We start from the raw sequence: 12,875 nt of genomic DNA, 5'->3' as shown, positions 1-12,875 counted from the left end.
ACTGTGAGTATTGTACTCAAGACAGAACTGTAACTCTTAGCACAGGAAGTTAGGTGCTTACTATACTATAGGGGATAATTAAAAGTTTTACAGAATGCTGTAACCCATTCATTAATGGTGATTTCGTTTTAAAGTGTAAAATGTCCAGATGTTGTTAGCTGGAGTTCAGCTTTAAGAGAAACATACATTTGTTGCTATTTTTAAACTTTAAAAACAAGTAATTACAGATTTTACAATAAAAACAACAACAAAAAAAACGCAATTCTACTTACCTGGCCCCCTGTCTATGCTACAGAGCTCTGTGGGGTTGGAGAGAGAAAGTTGCATCTGACACACTACTCCTGGTTATGTTATGTCTGGTCTCCCCTGGTGCTCAGTGGTTCCTTTCACAGGCCGTATGTCACTTCTATGTCTTGTAGTAACATAGAAAATGTCAGTGCAGAATCACAGCATATGGCAGGGGACTCCGGCATCCAACACTCTTGGGAAGTGTCAGATGCAGAAGATCTTTCAGAAAGATTCTCTTAAACCCAACAGAGTTCAGTGATGCAGGCAATGGTACAGGTAAGTATTCATTGTTTTCTTTACAGGGATTGCTTGTTTTGATCTTATACAAATAGTGAGTCACTTTAAGAAAAGCAAAGATACAAGGCAGAGGGGGGAGATTTACTAAAACTGGTGCAGTCTGGATCTGGTGCAGCTGAGCACAGTAGCCAATTAACTTCTAACTTCAGCTTGTTCAATTAAGCTTTGACAATAAAACCTAAAATATGATTGGTTTCTATGCAGTTCTGCACCAGCTTGCATGCTCCCATTTTAGTAAATCTTCCTCAGTGTATTAGCAAAAAGCACCCATCAATATTTAGATGTCCAGCAAACAATAAATAAATCTTGGGTTGTAATTAAGCTGTCTATGGGGCACAGAAGACTGAAAGAAAAAAAAAAAAAAAAAAAAAAAAAAAAAAAAAAAAAAAAAAAAAAAAAAGGCACAGCTATGGAAGATTGCCAATGTATAAAAAGGTCAAGCGTCTGCATTTGGAATATCTTCAATCTTCCCCAACAAAGAGTATCATTATCAATTACAGGCCATGTGCACTCATAGGATATAAACATGCATTTCTATATGTCATCGAAAAACAATATACAGTAGACAGGTTCCTAAGTAGTAGCAAGGTTTATTCTCCATCTAATGTGCTCCTTAGTCTGTAGAAATATGAGTATGTAAGATGGAGTAGAATAGGCAATAGTAAAACAAGGCTGGTTTAAGGCGGAATGGGATCTAGGAAAGGTAGCAGCTTTGGCCCCCAATCCATTCAACTGATATTGATAAGGACACAGGAATATACACAGAAGGGATAGTCCACACTAGCATGGCCGTCCTTTCAGACACCAACTGCCTACAAGTGCATCATCCCTTGTAAAATGGCGGACAGGGGCATTACTGACAAAATGCACTATCATTCTGGTTCACTGCAGATGCTCAAAAGTTGTATCTGGGACCCCTAGACATCTACTTGACTAGCTTCCTTGTGGATTGTCCATTGTTGCAGTAGAATGTTTGGCCCTCTGTTTAAAAAAAAAAAAAGGAGGTGTGGCTGCAATAAACCAATGAGATATATGCAATCTACTGTTAATGTGTTTGCTCTCATATAATTGGCATAATACAGGATCCATAAAACTACTTCCTGCAGTGTATGTCTTTGTGGCTAGCACATCAGACAGGTCTAACTAACCCTGCTAAGTGCTACAAGACATTTGATAGTGTGAGTAAGAGTGGGTGACTGGTTCACTCTAATTACAGGATTAAATGACAAGTTCAACATGTAGTGTAATTGTCTCTAGCCTGATATGTAATCTGATCCTTAACCTTTGATTAACTACAATTTAATGCTGCACAAAGAACCAACTACAGGAAAGCCCATATCTTCATTGCCATGGCTTGCTTTGTATGTACCGCTACAATATGGCCTTTTAGCATTATACTGTATATTTAATAAAGCTTTGCTAGCATACAACTCTGTACATCCCAGCATATGTATGTTTAGAGACTCACTATCTTACAAAAAAAACAACACAGTCTGCTTTGAAATGGGAAATTGTTGACAACTATGAGCAATTAGCACTTCAACCTATTTCCAGCTAATATACACAATTGGCAGTACACAATACTTACATAATTACGGTAACTAAGTTTAAAAAAAAAGACATGCATCATGTCCATCCTATTACGAAATCTTGTTTCTTTTTCTGTCCAGAGAAAGCCCTGCATTTGTACATTCCATTCATTTACATGGACACTCTACTGACATTAGCACCACACTGCACTGCCACTGTAGCCTGAGGACTTGGGAGGACATGGGATGCAGACTGGCTCTTTCCTAGTGATGGCCGTACACTAATAGAAATTCATTTGATAAAATAGTTTTTTTGGAACATTCCATTATTTTTTTAATATGGGGTTTTCGACTGTAGTGACAAGGAAAATTGAAGGAAATGAATAGAAGATTTGTCTTGAACAAACTAAATTCTAACTGTGAATGTTGTTTTTGCTTGAGAAATATCATACTTATTGTACTGCACATGTGCATCCCAAACTTGAAACCTTGGCATGTAATCAAAACAAAATAATTTATAGTTTTCATACCAAACCTTCATAATGGTACTAATGAATGCTGAGAAAAATTTTCTGAAATTCTGTATGAACACGCATACAAATTTCTACTGGTTTGTGGCTATTTTTCTTTGCACCTCTTATACAGCTTTTGAAGCAATCCGAACACTTGAATTTAATTCCATATTAGGCAATTAAAACAAAGTGATGTCATATTTATGTTACCTAAAGAAGGAGTTTCAGAGCTCTGAAAGCTTCTGTCTTTTAATTCTACTTAGGTAGCCACTAAAGTTATCACTGTGACAGAACATTTTGTCTTTTCTAACTTTAAAGTGGACCTTCCACCTTCTTTGTTAAAGATTCTTTAAAATGTTTATTTGCTGAGTAATCCTCAATAAACCTAGTTACATACCCAGTGAGTCTCATATTATTCTATTGAAATCTGCTGCTCTGAAGCTAAGTATCCCATGAGGCTGCAGGAGGAGGCTAATATGTCATTCTTACCAAGGCAAGAATTGAGGCAGGGGGTGGGTGGAATGCAAATACAGAAAAAAATAGTTAAAGAATTAAAGAAATTTTGGTTTTTGTTTTGTAAGGAGGGAGGATTAGAATGGGGTATAATGTATTTTTTGCTGAAAGGTCTGCTTTAAAAAGGGACACTAAACAATATACTTATTCTCCAAATAAATCCATATATAACTACTACTTAAACTAGAATTCCAGGCTAGCTCTAACAGAGCTTAAAACTGCTCCCACCCCCTTCTAACTTCTATACTAACTACCCTGTAAAAGGAGATGCTTATACTTGCCTATTTTCAGGGCTCTCCAGTCCAGTTAAGTGATCTCTTCAGCGCTTGGCTTTAGGGGAGAGGAGGGAGTGCCAACAATGGATGCAATGTCTAGGCAGCGATGACACCTATAGACTTACTATTTGGCATCAGCTGGCCACTGGAAGCCCATCACGAGACTGGAACCAGAGAGCCCCGAAAGTAGCTAAGAAAGTCTAAGCATCTTCCTTCTACAGAGTAGTTAGAATAGGAGTTAGAAGCAGGGAAGGGGGGGTTGGAAGTTGTTTTAAGCTTAGCTATAGACTTCTTCGAGCCATGCATGGGCAGGCTGAATGTACCCAAGTTGATCGATCAATCAACTTGGATGCAACCAGCCTGGCAGATTTACATGTCGGAACACAATGGCTCCGCAGGAGGGATTCCCCATCACTTACTATGTTGATGGGGCAAGCAAGTGATTTTCTTTCCTGCAGCCTGTGGTTGCAGGAAAGAAAATCACTCCATCTATGACTGGCTTTACTTAGAGCTAGCCTAAACTTCCACTTTCATGTCTGTAAATTCTATTTTTTATGAACCTCTGCTTTTCCCTCTCACTTCTGTTTGTTAGTTGTGGTTATGTACACTGCTCTATGCACAATACAACTCCAATAGTCCCTAATCCATCTCGGGAGTGAGCGGCTCTGTTCCTACATACAGTGAGACCATGAAGAATGAATGTAGGCACCCTCTAACAGGGGGTTGGATCACAGCAGCAAAAAAAAAAAAAAAAAAAAAAAAAAACCAATTTGGGGATTTGGAGGATTCTGAGAGCTATAAAAAGTCCTTTGACTTAGGAGAACATACTTGAATACAATTCTCTTTTTTTTTTTTTAAACCACAGTTTAGTGTCATTTTAAGTCATAGAAAGCCACAAGTGTGGGGCAAAAATGTAGCAGATGTTCTGATCCAGGTGATTTTTTTGTGAACAGATAAGCATTGGAAATAACAGAATTCATCCACATTAAAGAGATGAATGTAGTGACAGCAAATTAACAATTGATATGGGACAAATAATTACATTTCCCCTTGTTTGTCTGTGCTCCCCACCTCCAGCACATAATGGTAATGAACACCAATGCATAATGCAGCAACAGAGCAGAAAAAGGTCCCACTGCACCACTGGAACCAATCATTTTTCTTCAGGCCTGCAGAAGGGTCCAAAACCTTTTTTGCTCACATGTGATCGTCAGATGAAAGACTAAATGAAGCACTTTCCTCTTGCTGAAAGGGTTGTAGGCTGTATAAAAGGACACTGCGGTTTTTTTATGTAGCTGTTCAAGGCACAAAATAGTGCTTAGTGGGTCTACTATCATTTATATATATGTTGGGGAAAAAAAGTCTTACAACAGTGACCTGTAAAGAGTTCAGAACACTTCTTGGCCTCTTGGCTCCACATGAGGTTCAAAGTTGAACAGGCTGGGAACGGGCCACAAACTACAGAGAGATTAAGTATAATGCTGGAGGAAAGACACCATGCAGCAAATGGATTAAACAAAGTGACAAAGACGTTGTGTCAAAAGTCAAGTGTTTGCAGTTGTCAAAAACCTGTCATGTATTGAAATGTTAGTGAATTCCGCTGGGATCCATCTAGGATATAGGACAATGAGATAATCACTCGGCACATTTCTTTTCTGGGACAGACACTGCTACTATGTACTTTATGAGGAGCCCTGTGGTGAATAGGTCCAAAGAAAGCAAAGGGAAAAAAGGTTTCAATATTTGTGAAAATAAAAGCTAAATTAAAACCAAACTTGTGTCAAACAGATAATGGCACAGTTGGTATACATTTATGTAAATTGATTTATATAACAGTTTTTTAAAATTCTGTTCAGCTGTTTTTGAGATTTGGACACCCCTGCCATATCATAAAGCCAGTCGGCTGACACTACTCTCTCATTACAGTAAAAGTAGAACTTCACCTAAAAGATGTTTCGCTTGTTTGCTTCCTCCCCCCTCCTCTTTAACAATTGGAACTTTTTTGTTGGGGGGGGGGGGGGGGGGGTGGTACCTGCTTTCACTTTTGGACGGATAGCTGTGCCGATCCCAGTGAAAGTTCGGCCCCACTCATTCCCCCGAAGCCTTCTGGACACATCACATGTCCCAGCAAACTGTGGAGCCACTAACAAAGAACAACGTTTCTCGCACACGCCCATGTGTAGCAGGACACCGCTTGTGAAGAAGCAAGGCTTCACTGCTGGTTTCCCTTAGTTAACATGCCGGAGCCTGGACCCGAAGCCCATTTAAGAATTGGCTCGTTGAGGACATCACAGGATGCCTGAACAGAGAAGTGTCCTTATATTAAAAGTCAGCAGCTACCGTACTTGTAGCTGTTGACTTATTTTTTTTTGGGGGGGGGAACTGGCGCTTCTCTTTGAGTACAGAAGTGTCAGCACCCCACTCACTCATTCTGATTGGACTGTAAAGGGACAGAAACACTCCAAAGACATCCTCTCTCTATTCTCTTAAGCATGTTAACTGTCTTAGACCAACAGTGTGCTTTCTTTCAGCTGTTACTACAGTAACTAAAAAAAATGTCTTGGTGTGCTAGTATGCATCACACACTAGCACATTATGAAAACCATACCTCTAAAACAAAGCCTTCCAGTAGTGCACTGTCACCGCTGACAGGGCTTCCATCTTCATCCGGTCTTCCTTCCAAGTTTGCAAGCTCTGGCCATTTTGATGGCTGAGCTGTGCTAAAATCACTCCTGTACATGCACAAGGGAGTCACAGTCGCAGCGCATAGCTCTGGATTGATGACACATTCCCTGTGCACTCAATTCAGAGTGCAGTTCACATGCACCAGTGACATCACCAGCTGCAAAAACATGCATGTATATCTCCTAAACGGTGTATGTTTAGGAGATATTTGTTTTAACTACAGGTAAGCTCTATAATAAGCTTACCTGTAGGTAAAGTAACAAAGTAGAGTATATAATGAAAGTGGAAGACCAACAAAGCAAAAAAACAAAGCAAAAAAAAAAAAAGAAAAAAAGAAGAAGAGCACACGAAATTGAGTAGGTGTACTATTACTCACTCTGTTATATCAAAGCAACCATTTAGACAAAGAGCAGTGATGTGCATCAACCAATCAGACAATCAGATTACACCCATTGTCATTTTAGAGTAATACCAATGGAAGACAATTACTGATCTGTAGTTTGGGATGCTGGTTTTACCATAGTTAAGAAAAGGTCAAGCAAGCTTATTTAACAGTAAAGCTATCAATTGCCAAATCCGGTCTGAAACTCCATGTCCAATATTGCACATAGACAGGGCCATTTTAAGACTACCATGGGCAGCAGGGTAATCGGTGCTTCCCATCATTAGAAAAAAATCATTATTGCTCCCAAAGATTTTCCAACTGACCTTGCTTAATTTTCCCTGAATAAGTATCGAACTAAATGCACACCAGTTTTAGTTCTTTAAGTGAGTCCATGAGGCAGTCCTAATGCTACAGAGGAATGGCAGATGATTTTCCATCCAGATATATGCCAGTCTATAGCCTTACCCACAATTGCCAATTAGAAACCCTGATTTCCTTCTTGAAGTGCTATGGGGCCTTACAAAATGTTTTTAAAAAGCAAAGAAGCTCTTTGCAGCAACTTATAACAACCAGAATGCAGTTTTCTGTGTGCTTATCAAACTGTATGTGTCATTTTTTTTTTAATTAACCTTGGCCTTAGTTTAGCACAAATTGTACTGCATGTTGATAGAATGGAAAGTTCTCAAGCCTGCCTTTTCCTTTTCACAATCTATCCCACTTCAGTCATGTACCACAGTGTCCTGGCAGGCAGGAGAGGAAGGTGTAATTAAACGTGTATCAGATCTGATTGATGATCTTACAGCTAAAACATTTTGAAAGTCAAACGTTTACACCATCAAAGTTGTGGGACCTAATAAATGTGGTTCTAAATAAATGTCCTTTTAACTAGGCAGAGACTTAACAGCAGATGAGTTCTAGTGGGATTGTGGCAGGCCTAAAGCATATTCAACCCCCCCCCCCCCCCAAAAAAAAAAAAAAAAAAAAAAAAAAAAAAAAAAAAAGTGATAGTAGTGCAGCTTACCAGTCCTTAGATGTGGTGGCAGGATTACTTTTTTCCTTGGTAATCCTGCCACTACACACTTTTTGTCCTAGGGTGACAACCAAACGTAGGGACTACAAAACACCTCCCTCTCTTCTCCATAACACGGAAGGGCTTTGTAGTCCTCAGAGATAGCAGGAAACAATGCTAACTGCTAACTAGTTGCACTAGTTGAACTGATATAATAAAACTTCCAATTGTTTATTTAACAGACCAAAACAGATCAAATAAGAGAAATCCATTGTTTGAATGTACTGTATGTACCCTTAACATCTATGTAAAATCTAACGTGAACATTCTGCATGTAAACTCAGCCATGTGACATACCTTACCATCTGACTGGAGACTCTGTTCTCTAATTCCTTGTGGCTACAGTTTGTGAGTCACCTTAAAGTATGAATAGCAGGAAAGACTGCAGAAAATGTTTGCAAAAGAAACCAATTTTTATTGAATATGGAATTCTGCTTTAAATCTGATTTTGCAGAAATGTGAGCCAATAGATTCACTGGTTCTAAACACAGCTCTCTTAAATTATTCCAGGGGAAAGCTGAACAGCTTCAAATCAATCAAATCATGTGGACAAGAGCCTAGGGGTTCACTTTTAATCTGACTGTAGTGGACCAAGGCTGTCTATCTACTGAGATCCCAAAACCTGGGGGTGGGGTTAAGGTAATGTTCAAATATTGTCATCCATGTCCACAGTTGAAGTCTGCTATTTTCTTCTGCAATACACACACCTGGCCTTGTTTACACTAGTGGCTGGGGGGTGGTAAAATCACATGGTTGAGCCGCTGTTTCACTGCCACCCAACTGCTTCCACTTATGCTGCAAAGGCAATGGTAAGGGGTGTACACATGCTAAGGTCGTAAGGCTATGCATATCCCAACCATCATGTTCGTGACTTATTCTACTGAATAAGGTGTCCCGCAACCACATGCATTGCAGGCTAGTGTGGGGTTCAAGGGGTTAAAGCAGGCAGTGAGGAGGCGATACTACACTTTTTCACTGCTTGTAAAATTCCCTCTGAACAGCAAATCGAATGTGGATCCTTCTTCAGAGAGCACCTCTAGTGCAAACTAGTCCTAAGAGGGTGTGCAACAGCACCAATGTTGGTGCTCATAGTTGCCATATTCATAATGTGCCCTCAAGGGAGCTCCACTGGCATTATGGAAGAAAAGGAGATACATGTTAAAGTGGTACTAAGGCAAAAAAGAAAAAATATATAATGCAGTCTATCACGAACATAAAAAAAAAAAAAAAAAAAAAAAGCAGTCCCACATGTACCAAGTGTTGATCCTGTTGTTATTTTTCAACTACTTTTAACAGATCAGACTGTGCAGTAAAAGTGTCAGAGGGTTAAAAGAAGTGTTTCCAAAAAAAACAATTTTCCAAACAATCATACTCACCTACATGGATGCAGCATTGGTCCGATGCTGCTCCTGTTCCCTGCCTCCTGCAAGACCGAGAACCAAATGATAAAAAACGCCGATTGCTCAGGTCTTGGTCTTCAGTGAGTAGGAAATGGTGACTGTCATTCACTGGCTCTCTGCTCTGCCTCTCCAGCACTCACTGGTACACCATGAGGCTCGATCAGGCTCTCAGTGGCAAGCTGAGAGGCTGAGCCAGGTGCCACTCAAGCATCTGGGCAAATCACAACATTATTGTCAGGATCCCTGCAGATCCTGGACCGGCTCTGTGATGTAGGCTTTAGCCCCTGTCAGCTGAATCTGGGTCATAGGAGTGCAGAACAAAGTGCTCTAATGTGAGCCACAGGATAAAAGCAGCCAAAATAGCTTTAGCCATCCTCCTCATTCAAGACAAACCATTTAACCCTGACGGGTGCTTACAATGATCAGTTCTAATTCATTTAGTTAAAACCTTTATCCCAAAAGGAAAAAATATTTCTGTAACTACATAAAAACTGTTAGCTGGAGATAGGCTTTAACTGCAGCTAATACTACCCTCTTCAGTGCTGCTGTCCAAAGGTGGCTCTGTTGCTCCTTCATAGATAGCAGAGCCACCCTAAGGCTAGGTTCACATCTGTGCGGTTGGTGCCGCTGCAGATCCGCAGCCGCACCACCCGCACAGAGGAATGCGGACACACAGGCGGGTGCCATTAAGTATAATGGCACGCCGCCTGCACTTGAAATCGCAACCGTACTGGGAACCAAGGATCCCGTGCGGGCTGTGTTTTCAGAAGACGTGCGGGAGTCCATTCAAAGGAATGGGCTCTTGTGCCCACCCAAAACGCAGACCACAGGAACACGGATATGTGAACCTGGGGTAAGACAGGATCTTTGCTACTGGCCGGACTACCAAGTAAAAAAAAAAAAAAAAAAAAAAGTACATAAAAAAAGAAAATGAACACAGCTACCACACTAAGGATTGGTAATCTGCAATATATTACTTTTTTTTTTTTTTAGGGGGGGGGGGGTTTAGTTGGTTTTAGCATATACAGCTAAAGGGTGCAGCTTACAAATTAAAAGAGTATAAAGGAAATAACCAAAATGAAAGTGTGTCCTTAATATAATAAAAAAGAAGAGAGAATTTTGAGTGTCTGCCCTTTTCTTTGACCGGAAAACCATGCAGCAGTATTTCTAGGTGGAGTCACAAAAAAAAAAAAAAAAAAAAAAAAAAAAGCTAACTTTCACGCCGAGACTCAGTGCCTGCAGACAGGGAGATGCATCTTCAGTCTGTGACAAGCCTAAATGCTGGATCCCACATAACAACATTTGGCCAAGTGCAGAGCAGATTGCAGTGATTTCTCAATATCTGTCACAGCCCTGTGTCTATGTATGAATCACTTCCACAGCAGTAACCTTCAGCGTCTAAGTGATACGCTCACCTTGAGCCAGTCACGCCACATTGTGCCCTGATAATTTTACAGCTGATCCAAAAAAAAAAAAAAAAAGCAAATCAGCTGGGATTCTGCTGCCCATGTGCCATTACTACCAGATATAAAGAAGAAACAAAAAAACAAAAAAAACTTTAAAACCAGTTCAAAATTCCTCAAATATATCAAACATTTTGTATGTAAATAGTTTAAACATACAGACTGGCAGATCATATATAATTTTCTCACTTTATATCATCTACTTAAAAAGAGGTGTGGCTTTTGTATTTCAAATATGGGCTAGCAAACAATAAATGCCATATAACTATTATCTACAGTATAATGTCATTTGTGTGAAAAAAAAAAAAAAAGCGCAATGGTTGGTGAATGAAATGGTACGGGATTGACTAACAGTCTATAATAAAAAATTATTTCATTTAATTTAGGATCTAATCCAAATACTTATATGCCATAGTAACAATAAAAAAATGAAATTTTACACACACACACACACACAGTATCGTGAGATGACTGTGAAAAGACTGAATTCTGCAATATGACAGTTGTGATGCAACAAAATAGACAAGGCTGCAGAGTGATTATAAAAAGAAAACCACACTCTTTGAACGATGCAGCAAGAGAAAGTTTTATACACAAATAGACGTTAAAAGAAGAAAAAAAAAATAGGCAGTCTATTAATATCAGTGAACCAGTCCGCAATGCGTTTTACATTTTATATACATGAAGAGTATAAAGAGATAGTAAACTCTTCTACGCAATAGTATATACCAGCCAGTTAAACTTTGTTCATAATTTTAGCCTAGTAAACCATAACTATAATTGTGTTTTCAGATATCAGCACTCCAAACGGGTTTACTATAAAAGCAAGCTAAAAGTGAACAATATCAGACTGAAAGTTACTGGAAAGTCTTTAAATCAAATAAACTACATATCCATATGCTCCGTAGCTTCTTTGGAGATCCGTTTAGTAGACATGCTAACACAACTGCATACTTTTTTTTTTTTTTTTAATTCTTATTAGATTGCCTTTAAACATCTAACAGCCTGAGTCACATCAGCAAAGCATTACTGGCAATGTAATTAAGCACATATGTTAAGAGAAGACACTTTATGCCATTATCTGATTATTCTAAGACACTGGAATAACTTACTGAAAAAAGACATCATTTTGGACTTTTCAAAAGCTCATACTGGAAGCAACTGTGATGAGATGTGACATGACACCTCCACACCTGCAGAGGTCTGCACCAGCACAGCTCTGCAACACACAGCCCACTGATGGACTCCAAGGGTTAATTCAAAGCAAGCTTCACCTTATCCAGGATCCCATTCTTTGTTTCCAGGCAGAATACAGTGCAGATGTGAGAGCGCTCACACTGCGCATGCACGATCAAACTATGCATAAAATTGAGGGGGGGAAAACGTCTCTGAAAAGTAATCAGGGATGTAGTTTCTGCAGATCTAATGAAATGCCTGTTAACGCTTTCTAGCACAGTGTCCCACCTTTAAGCTGGGGCTGCATAGAAGCTTTTCACTGCGTGCGAGACATTTAACTCCTTGCTGACAGCTGCCTCATTTGAGTTCCATGCACTACACATGGAGAAACTGTTAGCAAGGAGTTAAATCTCTAACAAGCGATTAAAATTGCACGTGTCGCTCCAAAAACAACTTCTGTAACCATACATGCTACAATCTGATCATACAATCTTTGAACAATCAATGTTACTGTGGTCCTGCAAACTTCGATTTTATCACTTGATCAAATCTATCGGAACACAAAATTGCTAAAATAGCCATAAACTTCCTTATAGATTGATTTAGACCAAATTTGAACAAACTTAGTTGATTGGCCAGGTTGGAAAATTATTGATCCTTTTGCATTGATTGGGCAGCACTGAGATACTTTGGATGGAATATCAACTGAATGAGCTGTCAACTATAGATCGATTATTCCTATCGGAAAATAAATGGATTATCTATCAAAGTGCATCTGGCCACTATTCGATTTACCAAAGCTATGTAATATGAGCACCTACCTTATCTATCCAATCAATCTGTATCCAATCAGACTGCATAGTTTTTGTAGATATAAAAGGAGATTGTACAATCGGATTGTAACGTGTGTGTTGAACTTTACAGCAAGAAGTAGGTTTCAATGGATGACACTGACAGATGGGAGTTAATATGATCATAATGTATACGATAGATAGATAGATAGATAGATAGATATGCACATGCATCTACACACCTAGATTTGACTGCAGCATTATGTAGAAGCCATATGCTGCTTTCCTTCTAAAGACAGAAGTTAGGCGGACCGAATACAACATAAGTGTCCGAATTACCAAAGATCACAATGCATTAAGGGGCGTACTCATAAAGCAGTGAATCTGACAGTCCCTAAACATACACTGTAGGTGAATCTCTGATGTTTTTTAAATGATGGCGACTGGTTCACTAGCGAACGTTTGGTGAAAGTCACATTCACCGATTTATAC

The 12,875-nt window shown here is 39.3% G+C and overlaps 1 protein-coding gene across 1 annotated transcript in view; it reads right to left on the bottom strand.

Moving 5' to 3' along the window:
- The window catches only part of MBNL3 (muscleblind like splicing regulator 3), a 207,054-nt gene that overhangs the window by 193,249 nt on the left and 930 nt on the right, over window positions 1-12,875 (bottom strand). The gene's annotated exons all lie outside the window — the stretch shown is intronic.

Source organism: Staurois parvus, unplaced genomic scaffold (genome assembly GCF_062004578.1).
Source record: "Staurois parvus isolate SC_StPar_1 unplaced genomic scaffold, SC_StPar_1.0 ptg001045l, whole genome shotgun sequence".
Classification (NCBI taxonomy): Eukaryota; Metazoa; Chordata; class Amphibia; order Anura; family Ranidae; genus Staurois; species Staurois parvus.
This window is presented reverse-complemented; position numbering and strand designations above follow the sequence as displayed.